Source organism: Aegilops tauschii, chromosome 2 (genome assembly GCF_002575655.3).
Source record: "Aegilops tauschii subsp. strangulata cultivar AL8/78 chromosome 2, Aet v6.0, whole genome shotgun sequence".
NCBI lineage: Eukaryota > Viridiplantae > Streptophyta > Magnoliopsida > Poales > Poaceae > Aegilops > Aegilops tauschii.
The window spans coordinates 108,039,636-108,057,016 of record NC_053036.3 but is presented as its reverse complement, the minus strand read 5'-3'; positions in this window follow the sequence as shown (position 1 = coordinate 108,057,016).

The window sequence follows — 17,381 nt, the reverse complement described above, 5'->3', positions numbered from 1 at the left end:
CATGTCTTGACCATATCACATCACAACATGCCCTGCAAAAACAAGTTAGACGTCCTCTACTTTGTTGTTGCAAGTTTTACGTGGCTGCTACGGGCTGAACAAGAACCGTTCTTACCTACGCCTCAAAACCACAATGATTTTTCGTCAAGTGTGTTGTTTTAACCTTCAACAAGGACCGGGCGTAGCCACACTCGATTCAACTAAAGTTGGAGAAACAGACACCCGCCAGCCACCTATGTGCGAAGCACATCGGTAGAACCAGTCTCATGAACGCGGTCATGTAATGTCGGTCCGGGCCGCTTCATCCAACAATACCGTCGAATCAAAGTATGACATGCTGGTAAGCAGTATGACTATTATCGCCCACAAATCTTTGTGTTCTACTCGTGCATATAACATCTACGCATAGACCTGGCTCGTTTGCCACTATTGGGGAGCGCAGTAATTTCAAAATTTTCCTACGCACACGCAAGATCATGGTGATGCACAGCAACGAGCGGGAGAGTGCTGTCCACGTACCCACGTAGACCGTAAGCGGAAGCGTTATGACAACGCGGTTGATGTAGTCGTACGTCTTCACGATCCGACCGATCCTAGTACCGAAAGTACGGAACCTCCGCGATCTGCACACGTTCAGCTCGGTGTTGTCCCACGAACTCTCGATCCAGCTGAGTGTCGAGGTAGAGCTTCGTCAGCACGACGGCGTGATGACGGTGATGATGAAGCTACCGGCACGGGGCTTCGCCTAAGCACTGCAACGATATGACCGAGGTGGATTATGGTGGAGGGGGGCACCGCACACGACTAAGACAATGTCTGTTGTTGTATTCTAGGGTGCCCCCTGCCCCCGTATATAAAGGAGCAAGGGGGAGGCCGGCCGGCCCTAGGGCGCGCCAAGGAGGGGAGGAGTCCTCCTCCTAGTAGGAGTAGGACTCCCCCTTTCCTAGTCCAACTAGGAGGGGGAAGGGGGAAGGAAGGAGAGGCGGAGGGAGAGGCAAAGAGGGGCCGCGCCCCCCTCCCCTAGTCCAATTCGGACTCCCTTGGGGGGGCGCCACCTCCTGGCTGCTGCCCTCTCTCTCCCCTAAAGCCCACTAAGGGCCCAATAACTTCCCCGGGGGAGGGGGGGGGTTCCGATAACCCTGGGGCACTCCGGTTTTATCCGAAACCTCCCGGAACACTTCCGGTGTCCGAATATAGCCGTCCAATATATCAATCTTTATGTCTCGACCATTTCGAGACTCCTAGTCATGTCCGTGATCATATCCGGGACTCCGAACTTCCTTCGGTAAATCAAAAGACATAAACTCATAATACCGATCGTCACGAGACGTTGAGCGTGCGGACCCTACAGGTTCGAGAACTATGTAGACATGACCGAGACATGTCTCCGGCAATAACCAATAGCGGAACCTGGATGCTCATATTGGCTCCCTCATATTCTACGAAGATCTCTATCGGTCAAACCGCATAACAACATACGTTGTTCCCTTTGTCATCGGTATGTTACTTGCCCGAGATTCGATCGTCGGTATCTCAATACCTAGTTAAATCTCGTTACCGGCAAGTCTCTTTACTCGTTCCATAAAGCATCATCCTGCAACTAACTCATTAGTCACATTGCTTGCAAGGCCTATAGTTATGTGCATTACCGAGAGGGCCCAGAGATACCTCTCCGACAATCGGAGTGACAAATCCTAATCTTGATCTATGCCAACTCAACAAACACCATCGGAGACACCTGTAGAGCACCTTTATAATCACCCAGTTACGTTATGACGTTTGGTAGCACACAAAGTGTTCCTCCGGTATTCGGGAGTTGCATAATCTCATAGTCATAGGAACATGTATAAGTCATGAAGAAAGCAATAGCAAGTAAACTAAAGGATCAAGTGCTAGGCTAACGAAATGGGTCAAGTCAATCACATCATTCTCTAATGATGTGATCCCATTAATGAAATGACAACTCATGTCTATGGCTAGGAAACTTAACCATCTTTGATTCAACGAGCTAGTCAAGTAGAGACATACTAGTGACACTCTGTTTGTCTATGTATTCACACATGTACTAAGTTTCCGGTTAATACAATTCTAGCATGAATAATGAACATTTCTCATGATATAAGGAAATATAAATAACAAATTTATTATTGCCTCTAGGGCATATTTCCTTCACGTTCGTGGCACGGCTTCGTCCATGGGGATCAGCGGCGGTGGCACCCCGAGGATCTGCGATGGCAGCAGCGTGCGGAGTGTGGCGACTCCACACAAGCATGACCTGCATGGAGTCCTGACATGCCAAGTGGTTCCGCGATGGTGCCGTCAATGGCGGCGGCAGAGGCGGGGAACCCTAGACAAAATATTGAGGAAGGTCTCTCGGCGGCGGCGATCCCGTACCTCGGCTTGGTGGCGGCGATCTCAAAGACGCGCCCTGCCCTGGAGACGCGGCGGCGTCTCCCTCGGACGGCGGCGGCGGCAATGAACGACTTCCTCCATGGGCAGCGGAAAGTGTCGGCGGCAGGGAGATCAGAGACGGGGCGGCGGCGAAGGATGTCGTACGTCATGGAGGGACTTCGATTCGTAGGGACGGGAATCGAGACGAGCGGGTTTTCTGCGGTGGTTGGTTTTTTTTGGTGCGTTGGCACGGGGGTAGCGGAGACGGAAAAAACAGCGAAAAAACGGTTGAAAGTGGTGGGACGAAAATAAACCGTGGAGGCTATTCACCAACTCAGACATTAGGAGTAGAGATATTTGGAAATTTTTTGTGGAGAAAGTATGGTATGGAAGACAATGGCACAACACTTTTTTTTCTTTCAAAAAGAAGGATATGCCCCGGCCTCTGCAATGGCACAACACTCATAGCCTGAACAAGGTGTGCAAATCACAACAACAAGGTCATCTTGGCATCCTGGATATTTTTGTTCACGACAACTCGGTTAATGAAAATTTGTTCAAATTTCTGAACAAAGATACTATCACACAAGCACTCCTTTGAAGAAACTGGAAGGCGGTGGTGGGCACTTCTGGCCTTATTACCTAAATTTAAAGAAGCCAGCTCTTGCACTGTGATCACTGGACAAACCATTCTTCTTTGGAAAGACTAGTGGGCTGGAGAACCACTTCAACATAAATTCCCAGAGCTTCATTCTTGTGCCATTGATGATTCTCTATCCATCGAGAGATTTTGTGCTTCTGATGATTTTTTTTGAACCGGTGTACCACCGGCATTCATATATTAAGCAGGGAGAAGGCGGGAAATATGTTCATGATCAATTGATCATCGTGGGTTACAAGAGATGGGTGTGAGAACCCTGAATGACTAAAGGAAAACTCTAGCCTGGGTCTCCCATTGTTGTCTCTAGGCATTTCGCCCCTGCCAGTTTCCAGCCGTCTGTGTCTCTTCTGATTGCAGCAATCACATTGCTAATCTGGTTTGATTCATGTCTGAAGGTGCGGTTGTTTCGTTCCTTCCAAATGTGCCATGTGACAAGGAATATCATCGTCTTGAGCCTTTCTCTTAGCCTGGGTCTTTTCTGTTGAATGAGGCTGCGCATTCTTCGAGCAGAGGAGGTGGTGTGGTCCGCGGCCGCAGTGAGGGGGGTGAGCCTTTCGCAGCCTGGCCAGATTGATATCCGTCGCCAGATCTCTCTGGACACTGGGCAGTCCCAAAAGAGGTGAACTGAGGTCTCCAAGTTTCTTGTGCATAGGGAGCAGAAGTATCCATTTTCCCATCCTCTGCGTTGTAGTCTGTCATTGCACCAGAGGTGATTGTGAAGCAATAACTAGAAGAAGACTTTGATCTTTCCAGGGGCCCAAGTTTTCCATATGAGCTGCTTGTCCTCTGTCTTCGGTAGCTCGCTGAACTGTGCATTGTATGCTGATTTTGCAATGTAGACGCTGGCGCTCTGGAGCTGCCATGATATTGCAGCGTCACATTTGCTGCCCGTAGAGCTCTCCCGAGGATGGGGAAGTTGTGGAATAAATCTTCGTTTGGGCGCTGTCTGATGTACCGAACCCAAGTGTCGTTTGTAGGCGCCTCTGCCACGCACTTGTTCTTTCCCCTCGATCGCTTGAACAGGTCCGGGAACAGAGTGGCAAGGTTCGGAGAGGTGAGCCATGGTGACTGCCAGAAAGAAGCCAGGTTGCCATTACCAAGGGTGACAGTGGTTGCACCGCCGAAGAGGGCTCTATCTATTTTGTCGCATGGAAGTTCAGACCCCTTCCATGGTCTTTCTTCGCTTTGCCAAGCAAGCAACAACCATCTCAGGCGTAGAGCGTTGGAGAACTTCTGCAGATCGTGTACACCTAGACCTCCATTTTCAGTCGATGTACATATGTTCTTCCAGGCAACCTTGCATTTGCCTCCGGTGAGATCCTCCTCCTGTGCCCATAGAAATTTCCGGCGCACTTTGTCAATTTATTTGAATAGCAGCTTCGGCGGTTGCAGGACCGAGAGTGCAAAAGTTGGGATGGCAGAGAGGATGCATCCGACAAGCACTCTTCTCCCTGCAATGGACATCAGCCGGCCCTTCCAACCCGCAAGGCGAGCTCGGATTCGGTCCAGAATGAACTGAAAATGAATGAGCCTGGCTCTCCCGGGGCTTATTGGGAAGCCCAGGTACTTGATCGGGAATTCAGCAAGCCGCCCGCCAAAATTCTGTAGAACATCTTGGAGATTGATGTGATCACATCTTATGGGCGTGGTTGTGCATTTGTTCATGTTGAGGTGCAGGCCCAATGCATCACCGAAGCGTGAAATAATAGCAAGCAGTTTGTCAATCTCTTCCCGGTCGAGGTTTGCGAAGATCACGCGTCGTTAGCATACAAGCTGGTGCAGTTTCAGCTCTCGTCCTGGCAGCGATGCAAGAATGCCATCCTCTGTAGCTTTTGTTATGAGGTGATGGAGGACACCAATGGCTAGGATGAATAGCAGTGGGGACAGGGGATCTCCTTGGCGCAGACCCCGCCGGTGGATCAGAGGCACCCCTGGGTCGCCGTTCAGCAGGAAGGAGGATGATGTCGACCTGAGCAGCACTGCAATCCAGCCCGTCCAATGATTGCTAAAACCCAGTTGTTGTAGTAGTTCAAGAATGAATTCCCAGGATACAGAGTCAAACACTCGAGCAATGTCCAGTTTGATCAGTAAAGATGGTTTCTTTGTGTGGTGGAGCGATCGAACTGAGTTTCTGACATACAGGTAATTGTCCTGTAAGCATCTTGATTTGAGGAATGCACTTTGAGCTGACGAAAGGATGGAGGAGATCTTCTCAGTCAATCTCATAGACATCACCTTGGTGATGAGCTTTTCCATAGAATTTATCAAACTTATGGGCCTGAAATCCCCCACTGACTCAGCTCCATCTTTTTTGGGCAGCAGAGCCACAAACGCAGAATTTATCTTTGCAAAATTGGCTCCAGGTAAGCTATGGAATTGGCTGAAAATAGCCATCACCTCATCCTTAATGATATCCCAGCAGGACCTATAAAACTGCCCATTGAAGCCATCTGGCCCCGTAGCCTTCTCCGCCGGCGAGGCCAGAATTGCGTTCTAGACCTCGGCTTCCATGAAAGGGGCATCCAGACCATCAACCTGAATTGTTGGTAGTTGAATCTCAGCCCCGTTGATGGTGCAACCTCTGGGCTCAGCAGTGCCCATGATCTTGTTGAAGTGCTCACGGATGGTGTTGGCCTTCTCGTCATGCTCGATCGCCACATGGCCATCGGTCCGCAGAGAGTGGATGAAAATTTTCCTCTTCCTGGAGCAAATCTTGGCATTGAAGAAGGCAGTGTTCGCGTCGCCAGCCTTTAACCAGGTTATCTGAGAGGCCTGGAGCCGCCGAGCTCTTTCTACTGCAACAAGGCCAACAATTCTTTGTTTCAGGAGCTTTCTGAGGTTGAATTCTGCCGGGGTTAACTGACGCTTTTCCATCGCCACATCAAATCTCAGGATTATTTCTGACACAATGTGGAATTGTAGTCTGGTGTCGCTGAATAGGCTGCTGCTCCATATCTTGAGGTCTTTGGCCACCCTTTCAAGCCTCATATTGAATCTGCTGAAGTCACATGTTTGGGTGGCAGGGCGTTGCCATGCCCGCTGCACTGTTTCCCTGAAGTGTGGAAACTTGATCCAGAAGCTTTCAAAATGGAATCTTGCCCGAGTGATCCGAGCATGAAGTGGATGCAGCGATGAGCATGAAGGAGGGGAAGAGAGCCTCCCATTCTAGGTTGGCAAAGAACTTGTCGATGCTAACTAACGTGGGTGATTCCTTCTCATTGCTCCAAGTAAACCTCCTATTTTTGCACTTGATTTCTTTTAGTGCCACTGTGTCTATTGCCATTCTAAATCTACTCATCATTCTCCTATTGAGGTTGAGGTTGTATTTGTCCCTCGCTTCATAGATGATGTTTAAATCCCCGTTAATGAGCCATGGAGCGCCTAAAGGGGGGCGTGCTAGCTAACTCAGCAAAGAAAGGCCTCCTTGTTCGTGCCGTCGGAGGGGACGTAGATCGTGGTGAGCACAAAACTAGTAGTCGTGCTAGCTAGAGTTATAGTGGCCGTGATCGAGAATTGACTGACAGCTTGGGAGCAAACAGACACTAGTTCCCTGTTCTAGAAGACCGCGCCGCCACCCCTAGATCCTATCGCCAGTAGAACTACGCAGTCCCTCATCCAACTACCTTCGATGTCGCTAACCATGGCTTGAGTCCATGTATCTATCTTTGTTTCCTGGATGCAGAGGATAGCAAGTTGCCGTGCGGCCCCTACTTCTCTTACTGCTTCCCGCTTTGCCGCCGAGTTCAGTCCCTGGACGTTCCAGGACATGATCACGCAGTTGATGTTACTCATGGGGATACACGAGGATTCTCTAGAGATTAATTTTACTAATAAGGTAGAAGTGCACATCTGCAACAACCGTGGCATGTCGACGGCCACTAATAGGCCCCAACTCCCGCCAACATGGAGACTTGCCATCTATCCTAGCACTAATCATGAACCCTAACTCAAGCTAGTCGAGGACTGACCGCCTCTAGAGACTACATCTAAGTTGTAGAAACATAATCTAAGATTCGTCCCCGAGGGGAGCTCCATCAGGGCCAGCAAGGCTAGCAGCAATGCGAAGAGCAGCAGGGTCCTGGTGCATGTGCTTTGCCAGGCCGATGATGTCATCTTCGATGAGGGGCTCATCAAACTTCTTGATCGGGGCCTTGGCCGCCTTTGGGGTCATCTTGTCCTTTGGCCCCAGCAGCCCGAGGTCGTGGACAAGGCGCAACATTGCATGGTGCGCCACCGACACCTCTGTGCGGTTGCTAGCCTGCTGGGCATTCTGCCGTGCCGGAGCCGAAGCAGTCCTCGTCTTCATGGGTGCAAATGGGAGTGGCGGGGCAAGCAGGGGTGCCGAGACATCAGCGAAGAGACGGCATGGAGTCGTAGCAGCTTCTTGGTCCTGGATGTCCATCTGCTGCACTATCTGGGTGACCGCGCCCTGATGCAGCCCAACGGATGTGGTTGGAACAGGAGCACAATACACTTGGGCTGAGAGGGCAGCAGCAGGCTGGGTGTTGCTGCTGCTCGGGATGTTGGGGAAGCAGAGGGGTTCCGCCGTCACCGCCGCAGCCGCAATGTCGATGTCGTTTGCCGCTGCAGGGGGAGCAGGTGGGGGAGCCAGTGCCGCTTTGCCATCGAAGAAAGCAGCCACCGGGTCTGGGGGAGCGCGCTTTGGAGATGCCTCAATTGCAGGGAGGTGGTATCCATCACGGACAGACTGGGCCCGCTTGTCCTTGGGGGGGTTGCGTCGATGCTGGCGCCCGTGGCGGCTGGTGGGCGTGCGGCTGCATTGACATTGTTGAGGCTGCACCGCCGCTGCTGCTTCATGGGAGGAGCGCCCGCGGCCCAGCAGGGTGTCCTTGCAGGAGCGCCGAGCACCACCGTCGTCTTCGTCGTGGCCGCACCTGGGACCGCCAAACGGCATGCCATGGCAGCCAGTGGCGGCCACAGCCGGCCCGGGGCGCCGAGCACGGCCTTGATCTTCAGGGTGTTGGGGAACGTAGCATGCAATTTCAAAAAAAATTCTACGCTCACGCAAGATCTATCTAGGAGATGCATAGCAACGAGACGGGGAGAGTGTGTCCACGTACCCTCGTAGACCAAAAGCGAAAACGTTTGTTAACGCGGTTGATGTAGTCGAACTTCTTCTCATTCCGACCGATCAAGCATCGAACGTACGGCACCTCCGACTTCTACACACGTTCAACTCGATGATGTCCCTCGAACTCATGATCCAGCAAAGTGTCGAGGGAGAGTTCCGTCAGCATGACGGCATGGTGACGGTGATGGTGAAGTGATCCGCGCAGGGCTTCGCCTAAGCACTAAGTGAATATGACCGGAGGCGTAAACTGTGGAGGGGGGTGCCGCACACGGCTTGGAACAATTGATGTGTGTTGTAGGCGCTCCCTCCCCACATATATAAAGGAGGGTGGGGGAGGAGGCCGGCCCTAGGCACACCCCAAGTAGGAGGAGTCCTACTTAGGCTCCTAGTAGGATTCGCCCCCCCTTTCCTTTTACCGAAGGGGGAAAGGGGGAAAGAGAGAGAGAGAGGGGGGGAGAAGGAAAGGGGGGCGCCGCCCCCTCTCCTAGTCCAATTCGGCCTCCTTCCCTATGGGGGGCGCGCCACCCCTTTGTGGGCTGGTGTGCCTCCCTCCTATGGCCCCTATCTTCCCCCGAGGGGTTCCGCTAACCCCCCCGGTACTCCGATATGTACCCTATACATTCCGGAACACTCCAGGTGTCCGAATACTATCATCCAATATATCAATCTTTACCTCTCGACCATTTTGAGACTCCTTGTCATGTCCGTGATCTCATTCGGGATTCCGAACAAGATTCGGTTACCAAATCACATAACTTATATAATACAAATCGTCATCGAACGTTAAGCGTGCGGAACCTGGATGCTCATATTGGCTGAGACACCTCTCTGGTCAATAACCAATAGCGGAACCTGCATGCTCATATTGGCTCCCACATATTCTACGAAGATCTTTATCGGTCGAACCATTATGACAACATATGTTATTCCCTTTGTCATCGGTGTGTTACTTGCCCGAGATTCGATCGTTGGTATCTTCATACCTCATTCAATCTCGTTACCGGCAAGTCTCTTTACTTGTTCCGTAATGCATCATCCCGTAACTAAATCATTAGTCACATTGCTTGCAAGGCTTATCATGACGTGCATTACCAAGAGGGCCCAGAGATACCTCTCCGATACTCAGAGTGACAAATCCTAATCTCGATCTATGCCAACCGAACAAACACCTTCGGAGATACCTGTAGAGCATCTTTATAATCACCCAGTTACGTTGTGATGTTTGATAGCACACAAGGTATTCCTTCCGTATCCAGGAGTTGCATAATCTCATAGTCAAAGGAATATGTATATGACATGAAGAAAGCTATAGCAATAAAACTGAACGATCATTATGATAAGCTAACGGATGGGTGTTGTCCATCACATCATTCTCCTAATGATGTGATCCCATTCATCAAATGACAACACATGTCTATGGTTAGGAAACTTAACCATCTTTGATTAACGAGCTAGTCTAGTAGAGGCTTACTAGGGACACGGTGTTTTGTCCATGTATCCACACATGTATCAAGTTTCCGGTTAATACAATTCTAGCATGAATAATAAAAATTTATATTGATATAAGGAAATATAAAATAACAACTTTATTATTTCCTCTAGGGCATATTTCCTTCAGTCTCCCACTTGCACTAGAGTCAATAATCTAGTTCACATCGCCATGTGATTTAACACCAATAGTTCACATCACCATGTGATTAACACCCATAGTTCACATCGCCATGTGACCAACACCCAAACGGTTTACTAGAGTCAATAATCTAGTTCACATATACATGTGATTAACACCCAAAGAGTACTAAGGTGTGATCATATTTTGCTTGTGAGAGAAATTTAGTCAATGAGTCTGCCACATTCAGATCCTTATGTATTTTTTGCACATTTCTATGTCTACAATGCTCTGCATGGAGCTACTCTAGCTAATTGCTCCCACTTTCAGTTATTAGAATTGAGACTCAGAGTCATCCAGATCGGTGTTAAAGCCTGCATCGACGTAACTCTTTACGATGAACTGTTTATCACCTCCATAACCGAGAAATATTTCCTTAGTCCTCTTAGGATAATTTTGACAGCTGTCTAGTGATCTACTCCCGGATCACTATTGTACCCCTTTGCCAAACTCATGGCAAGGTACACAAGAGGTCTGGTGTACGTCATGGCATACTTTATAGAACCTATGGCCGAGGCATAGGGAATGACTTTCATTCTCTCTCTATCTTCCGCCGTGGTCGGGTTTTGAGTCTTACTCCGCTTCATACCTTACAACTCAGGCAAGAACTCCTTCTTTGACTGATCCATTTTGAACTACTTCAAAATCTTATCAAGGTATGTACTCATCGAAAGTCTTATCAAGCGTTTTGATCTATCTCTATAGATCTTGACTCCTTTTAAACATTCCTTTGTGCTTTCCAGAAAATTCTACATCATTTGTGATCAACAATATGTCTTTCACATATACTTATCAGAAAGGTTGTAGTGCTCCCACTCACTTTCTTGTAAATACAGGCTTCACCGCAAGTCTGTATAAAACTATATGCTTTGATCAACTCATCAAAGCATATATTCCAACTCCGAGATGCTTGCACCAGTCCATAGATGGATCGCTGGAGCTTGCACACTTTGTTAGCACCTTTAGGATTGACAAAAACTTCTTGTTGTATCATGTACAACTCTTCTTTAAGAAATCCATAAAGGAATGTAGTTTTGACATCCATTTGCCAGATTTCATAAAATGTGGCAATTGTTAACATGATTCGGACAGACTTAAGCATCGCTACGAGTGAGAAAAATCTCATCGTAGTCAACACCTTGAACTTGGCGAAAACTTTTTTCGACAATTTGAGCTTTGTAGATAGTAACACTACTATCAGCGTCCGTCTTCCTCTTGAAGATCCATTTATTCTCAATGGCTTTCCGATCATCCAGCAAGTCAATCAAAGTCCATACTTTGTTCTCATACATGGATCCTTTCTCAGATTTCATGGCCTTAAGCCATTTTGCGGAATCTGGGCTCATCAACGCTTCCTCATAGTTCGTAGGTTCGTCATGGGCTAGTAACATGACCTCCAAAACAGGATTACCGTACCACTCTGGCACGGAACGTGCTCTGGTTGACCTATGAGGTTCGGTAATAACTTGATCCGAAGTTTCATGATCATTATCATTAGCTTCCTCTCTAGTGGTGTAGGCATCACAAGAACGGTTTTCTGTGATTAGCTATTTTCCAATTCGAGAGAAGGTACAATTACCTCATCAAGTTCTACTTTCCTCCCACTCACTTCTTTCGAGGGAAACTCCTTCTCTAGAAAGGATCCATTCTTAGCAACAAAGACCTTGCCTTCGGATCTGTGAGAGAAGGTGTACCCAACAGCTTCTTTTGGGTATCCTATGAAGACGCATTTCTCTGATTTGGGTTTCGAGCTTATCAGGCTGAAGCTTTTTCACATAAGCATCGCAATCCCAAACTTTAAGAAGCGACAGCTTAGGTTTCTTGCCAAACCACAGTTCATACGGTGTCATCTCAACGGATTTAGATGGTGCCCTATTTAATGTGAATGCATCTGTCTCTAATGCATGTCGGTGTCAAAACCGGCGGATCTCGGGTAGGGGGTCCCGAACTATGCGTCTAAGGTCGATGGTAACAGGAGACAGGGGACACGATGTTTACCCAGGTTCGGGCCCTCTCATGGAGGTAATACCCTACTTCCTGCTTGATTGATCTTGATGAATATGAGTATTACAAGAGTTGATCTACCACGAGATCATAATGGCTAAACCCTAGAAGTCTAGCCTGTATGTCTATGGTAATGAGTATCTCCGCCCTCCGGTCTTCGGTCTTCGTATCTTCACAGCCCATCAGTCCGGCCCATGGCTAACAGGCCGGATGCCCGAGGACCCCTTAGTCCAGGACTCCCTCAATGCATAACCCCAAAACAATAGTGGTAAATCGGTAAGAGACATCATAGAACGCACCATATCTAATAAAGTACGGTTATGACGTTCAGACACACCATTACGATGTGGTGTTCCAGGTGGCATGAGTTGTGAAACTATTCCACATTGTTTTAAATGAAGGCCAAACTCGTAACTCAAATATTCGCCTCCGCGATGAGATCGTAGAAACTTTATTTGCTTCTTACGATGATTCTCCACTTCACTCTGAAATTCTTTGAACTTTTCAAATGTTTCAGACTTGTGTTTCATTAAGTACATGTACCCATATCTGCTCAAATCATCTATGAAGGTCAGAAAATAATGATACCCGCCGCGTGCCTCAACACTCATCGGACAACATACATCGGTATGTATTATTTCCAGTAAGTCATTGGCTCGCTCCATTGTTCCGGAGAACGGAGATTTAGTCATCTTTCCCATGAGGCATGGTTCGCAAGTATCAAATGATTCATAATCAAGTGATTCCAAAAATCCATCTGCATGGAGTTTCTTCATGCGCTTTACACCAATATGACCTAAATGGCAGTGCCACAAGTATGTTGCACTATCATTATTAACTTTGCATCTTTTGGCATCAATATTATGAATATGTGTATCACTATGATCGAGATTCAATAAACCATTTACATTGGGTGTATGACCATAGAAGGTTTTATTCGTGTAAACAGAATAACAATTATTCTCTGACTTAAATGAATAACCGTATCGCAATAAACATGATCCAATCATATTCATGCTCAACGCAAACACCAAATAACATTTATTTAGGTCCAACACTAATCCCGAAGGTCGAGGGAGTGTGCGATGGTGATCTTATCAACCTTGGAATCACTTCCAACACACATCGTCACCTCGCCCTTAACTAGTCTCTGTTCATTTTGCAACTCCTGTCTCGAGTTACTAATCTTATCAACTGAACCGTTATCAAATACCCTGGGGTTACTATGAATACTAGTAAAGTACACATCAATAACATGTATATCAAAGATACCTTTGTTCACTTTGCCATCCTTCTTATCCGCCAAGTATTTGGGGTAGTTCTGCTTCGAGTGACCATTCCCTTTGCAGTAGGAGCACTCAGTTTCAGGCTTAGGTCTAGCTTTGGGCTTCTTCACGGGAGTGGCAACTTGCTTGCCATTCTTCTTGAAGTTCCCTTTCTTTCCCTTGCCCTTTTACTTGAAACTGGTGGTCTTGTCAACTGTCAACACTTGATGCTCTTTCTTGATTTCTACCTTCGCAGGTTTCAGCATTGCGAAGAGCTTGGGAATCGTTTTTGTCATCCCTTGCATATTATAGTTCATCACAAAGTTCTAGTAGCTTGGTGATAGTGACTATAGAACTTTGTCAATCACTATCTTATTTGAAATATTAACTCCCACTTGATTCAAGTGATTGTGGTTGTTGGGGAACGCAGTAATTTCAAAAATAAAATCCTACGATCATGCAAGATTTATCTAGGTGATGCATAGCAACGAGCGGGAGAGTGTGTCCACGTACCCTCGTAGTCTGAAAGTGGAAGCGTTATATCAACGCGGTTGATGTAGTCGTACGTCTTCACGATCCGACCGATCCTAGCACCGAACGTACGGCACCTCCGTGTTCAGCACACATTCAGCTTGATGACGTCCCTCGTACTCTTGATATAGTTGAGGCTGATACGTCTCCAATGTATCTATAATTTTTTATTGTTCCATGCTATTATATTATCTGTTTTGGATGTTTAATGGGCTTTACTAAGCACTTTTATATTATTTTTGGGACTAACCTACTAACCGAAGGCCCAGTGCAAATTGCTATTTTTTGCCTATTTCAGTGTTTCGCAGAAAAGGAATATCAAACGGAGTCCAAACGGAATGAAACCTTCGGGAGAGTTATTTTTGGAACAAACGTGATCCAGAGGACTTGGAGTGGACGTCAAGAAAGAAGTGAGGAGGCCACAAGGCAGGGAGGCGTGCCTGCGCCCCCTGGGCGCGCCCCCACCCTCGTGGGCCCCTCGCAGCTCCACCGACCTACTTCTTCCTCCTATATATACCCATATACCCCGAAAACATCCAGGAGCACCACGAAACCCTATTTCCACCGTTGCAACCTTCTATACCCGTGAGATCCCATCTTGGGGCCTTTTCCGGGGCTCTGCCGAAGGGGGAATCTATCACGGAGGGCTTCTACATCAACACCATAGCCTCTCCGATGATGTGTGAGTAGTTTACCACAGACCTTCGGGTCCATAGTTATTAGCTATATGGCTTCTTCTCTCTCTTTGGATCTCAATACAAAGTTCTCCTCGATCTTCTTGGAGATCTATTCGATGTAACTCTTTTTGCGGTGTGTTTGTCAAGATCCGATGAATTGTGGGTTTATGATCAAGATTATCTATGAACAATATTTGAATCTCCTCTGAATTCTTTTATGTATGATTGGTTATCTTTGCAAGTCTCTTCGAATTATCAGTTTGGTTTGGCCTACTAGATTGATCTTTCTTGCAATGGGAGAAGTGCTTAGCTTTGGGTTCAATCTTGCGTTGTCCTTTCCCAGTGACAGCAGGGGCAGCAAGGCACGTATTGTATTGTTGCCATCGTGGATAAAAAGATGGGATTTATATCATATTGCTTGAGTTTATCCCTCTACATCATGTCATCTAGCCTAATGCGTTACTCTGTTCTTATGAACTTAATACTCTAGATGCATGCTGGATAGCGGTCGATGTGTTGAGTAATAGTAGTAGATGCAGAATCGTTTCGGTCTACTTGTCGCGGACGTGATGCCTGTATACATGATCATGCCTAGATATTCTCATAATTATGCACTTTTCTATTAATTGCTCGAGAGTAATTTGTTCAACCACCGTAATACTTATGCTATCTTGAGAGAAGCCACTACTGAAACCTATGGCCCCCGGGTCTTTTTTCCATCATATAAGTTTCCAATCTATTTTTACTTTGCAATCTTTACTTTCAGTCTCTATCATAAAAATACCAAAAATATTTATCTTATTATCTCTATTAGATCTCACTTTTGCAAGTGGCCGTGAAGGGATTGACAACCCCTTTATCGCGTTGTTTGCAAGGTTCTTATTTGTTTGTGTAGGTAAGAGGCGACTTATGTGTAGTCTCCTACTGGATTGATACGTTGGTTCTCAAAAACTGAGGGAAATACTTACGCTACTTTGCTGCATCACCCTTTCTTCTTCAAGGGAACAACCAACGCAAGCTCAAGAGGTAGCAAGAAGGATTTCTGGCGCCGTTGCCGGGGAGATCTACGCCAAGTCAAGTCAAGTCAAGACATACCAAGTACCCATCACAACTCTTATCCCTCGCATTACATTATTTGCCATTTGCCTCTCGTTTTCCTCTCCCCCACTTCACCTTTGCCTTTTTCGCCCTCCTTCCGTTCGATCTTGTGTTACCATGTGCCTTCTTTTTGCTTGCATCTTCGCTTGCTAAAAGTTTATGGATCCTCATCCCCTTGCTAAGCTTTTTAAGAGATCCAATTATGATGAACCAATTTCTAGTGATTTGAGTGCACTAGATTATCTTTATGAGGTTTTGCTTGAAGTTCGTGAATCTGAAAATTGTGATGAAGAAATTTATGAAGAGATTCACGATAGCGCCTTGAATAAAAAGCATGATTGCATTGAATTTACTATAAATTCTCTTGATGTCAATTGTGCTAATAATATGCAAAACCCTAAGCTTGGGGATGCTAGTTTTGCTATGTCCACTACTTGTTGCAATGATCATGATTGGGGTGATTCTTCTTATGATCTTGAAAATTTATTTAAGCCACATGATGAATATGAGATTGATAATAGTGTTTGCAATATTATTGAAAGTGGGTTTGGAAGAGTGTCAACTTTAGATCCCACATATTTGGAGAATGTTCAATCTTATGAAATTTTTGATAAAGGTGGGTTTGGAGAGGTCATGACTTTAGTTAATGTTAATCCCACTATTTTGGAAGAGTGTCAACTTTGCATGCATGTGGATCGTGTTGAAAATATTTTATGTGATAGCTATTTTGTTGAATTTGCTTATGATCCCACATGTAATTATTATGAGAGAGAAAAATATGATTGTAGAAATTTTCATGTTTCTAAATTACCTCTCTTGATGTTGAGATTGCTATCGTCTCTTTCTTCTTCCTTGCATATGCTAATTTTTGCTTGCTATGATAATTTGTTTGCTTATAAAATGCCTATGCATAGGAAGTATTTTAGACTTAGATGTGTTTATCACGTGTTCTATGATGCTCTCTTTGTGCTTTAATTCTTGTCTTTGATGTGAGCATCATTAAAATTATCAATGCCTAGCTAGGGGCGTTAAACGATAGCGCTTGCTGGGAGGCAACCCAATTTTATTTTTGTTTCTTGCTTTTTGTTCTGTTTAGTAATAAATAATTCATCTAGCTTCTGTTTAGATGTGTTTTCATGTTTTAATTAGTGTTTGTGCCAAGTAGAACCTTTGGGAAGACTTGGGTGAAGTCTTTATGATCTTGCTGTAAAAAACAGAAACTTTAGTGCTCACGAGATTAGCTGCCATTTTTTACTGAAGAGTGCTATTTAGTTGATTATTTTTTAATATGATTAATAGACAAATTACTCACGTCCAGAAATTTATTTCAGAATTTTTGGAGTTACAGAAGTATACGTTTGATACAGATTACTACAGACTGTTCTGTTTTTGACATATTCTGTTTTTCGTGTGTTGTTTGCTTATTTTGATGAATCTATGAGTAGTATCGGAGGGTATGAACCATAGAGAAGTTGGAATACAGTAGGTCTAACACCAATATAAATAAAGAATGAGTTCATTACAGTACCTATGATGGTGATTTGTTTTCTTATACTAACGGAGCTCATAAGATTTTCTGTTAAGTTTTGTGTTGTGAAGTTTTCAGGTTTTGGGTAAATATTTGATGGATTATGGAATAAGGAGTGGCAAGAGCCTAAGCTTGGGGATGCCCAAGGCACCCCAAGGTAAAATTCAAGGACAACCAAAAGCCTAATCTTGGGGATGCCGCGAAAGGCATCCCCTCTTTCGTCTTCGTCTATCGGTAACTTTATTTGAGGCTATATTTTTATTCACCACATGATATGTGTTTTGCTCGGAGCGTCTTGTATGATTTGAGTCTTTGTTTTTAGTTTACCACAATCATCCTTGCTGTACACACCTTTTGGGAGAGACACACATGAATTGGAAATTATTAGAATACTCTATGTGCTTCACTTATATCTTTGAGCTAGATAATTTTGCTCTAGTGCTTCACTTAAATCTTTTAGAGCAC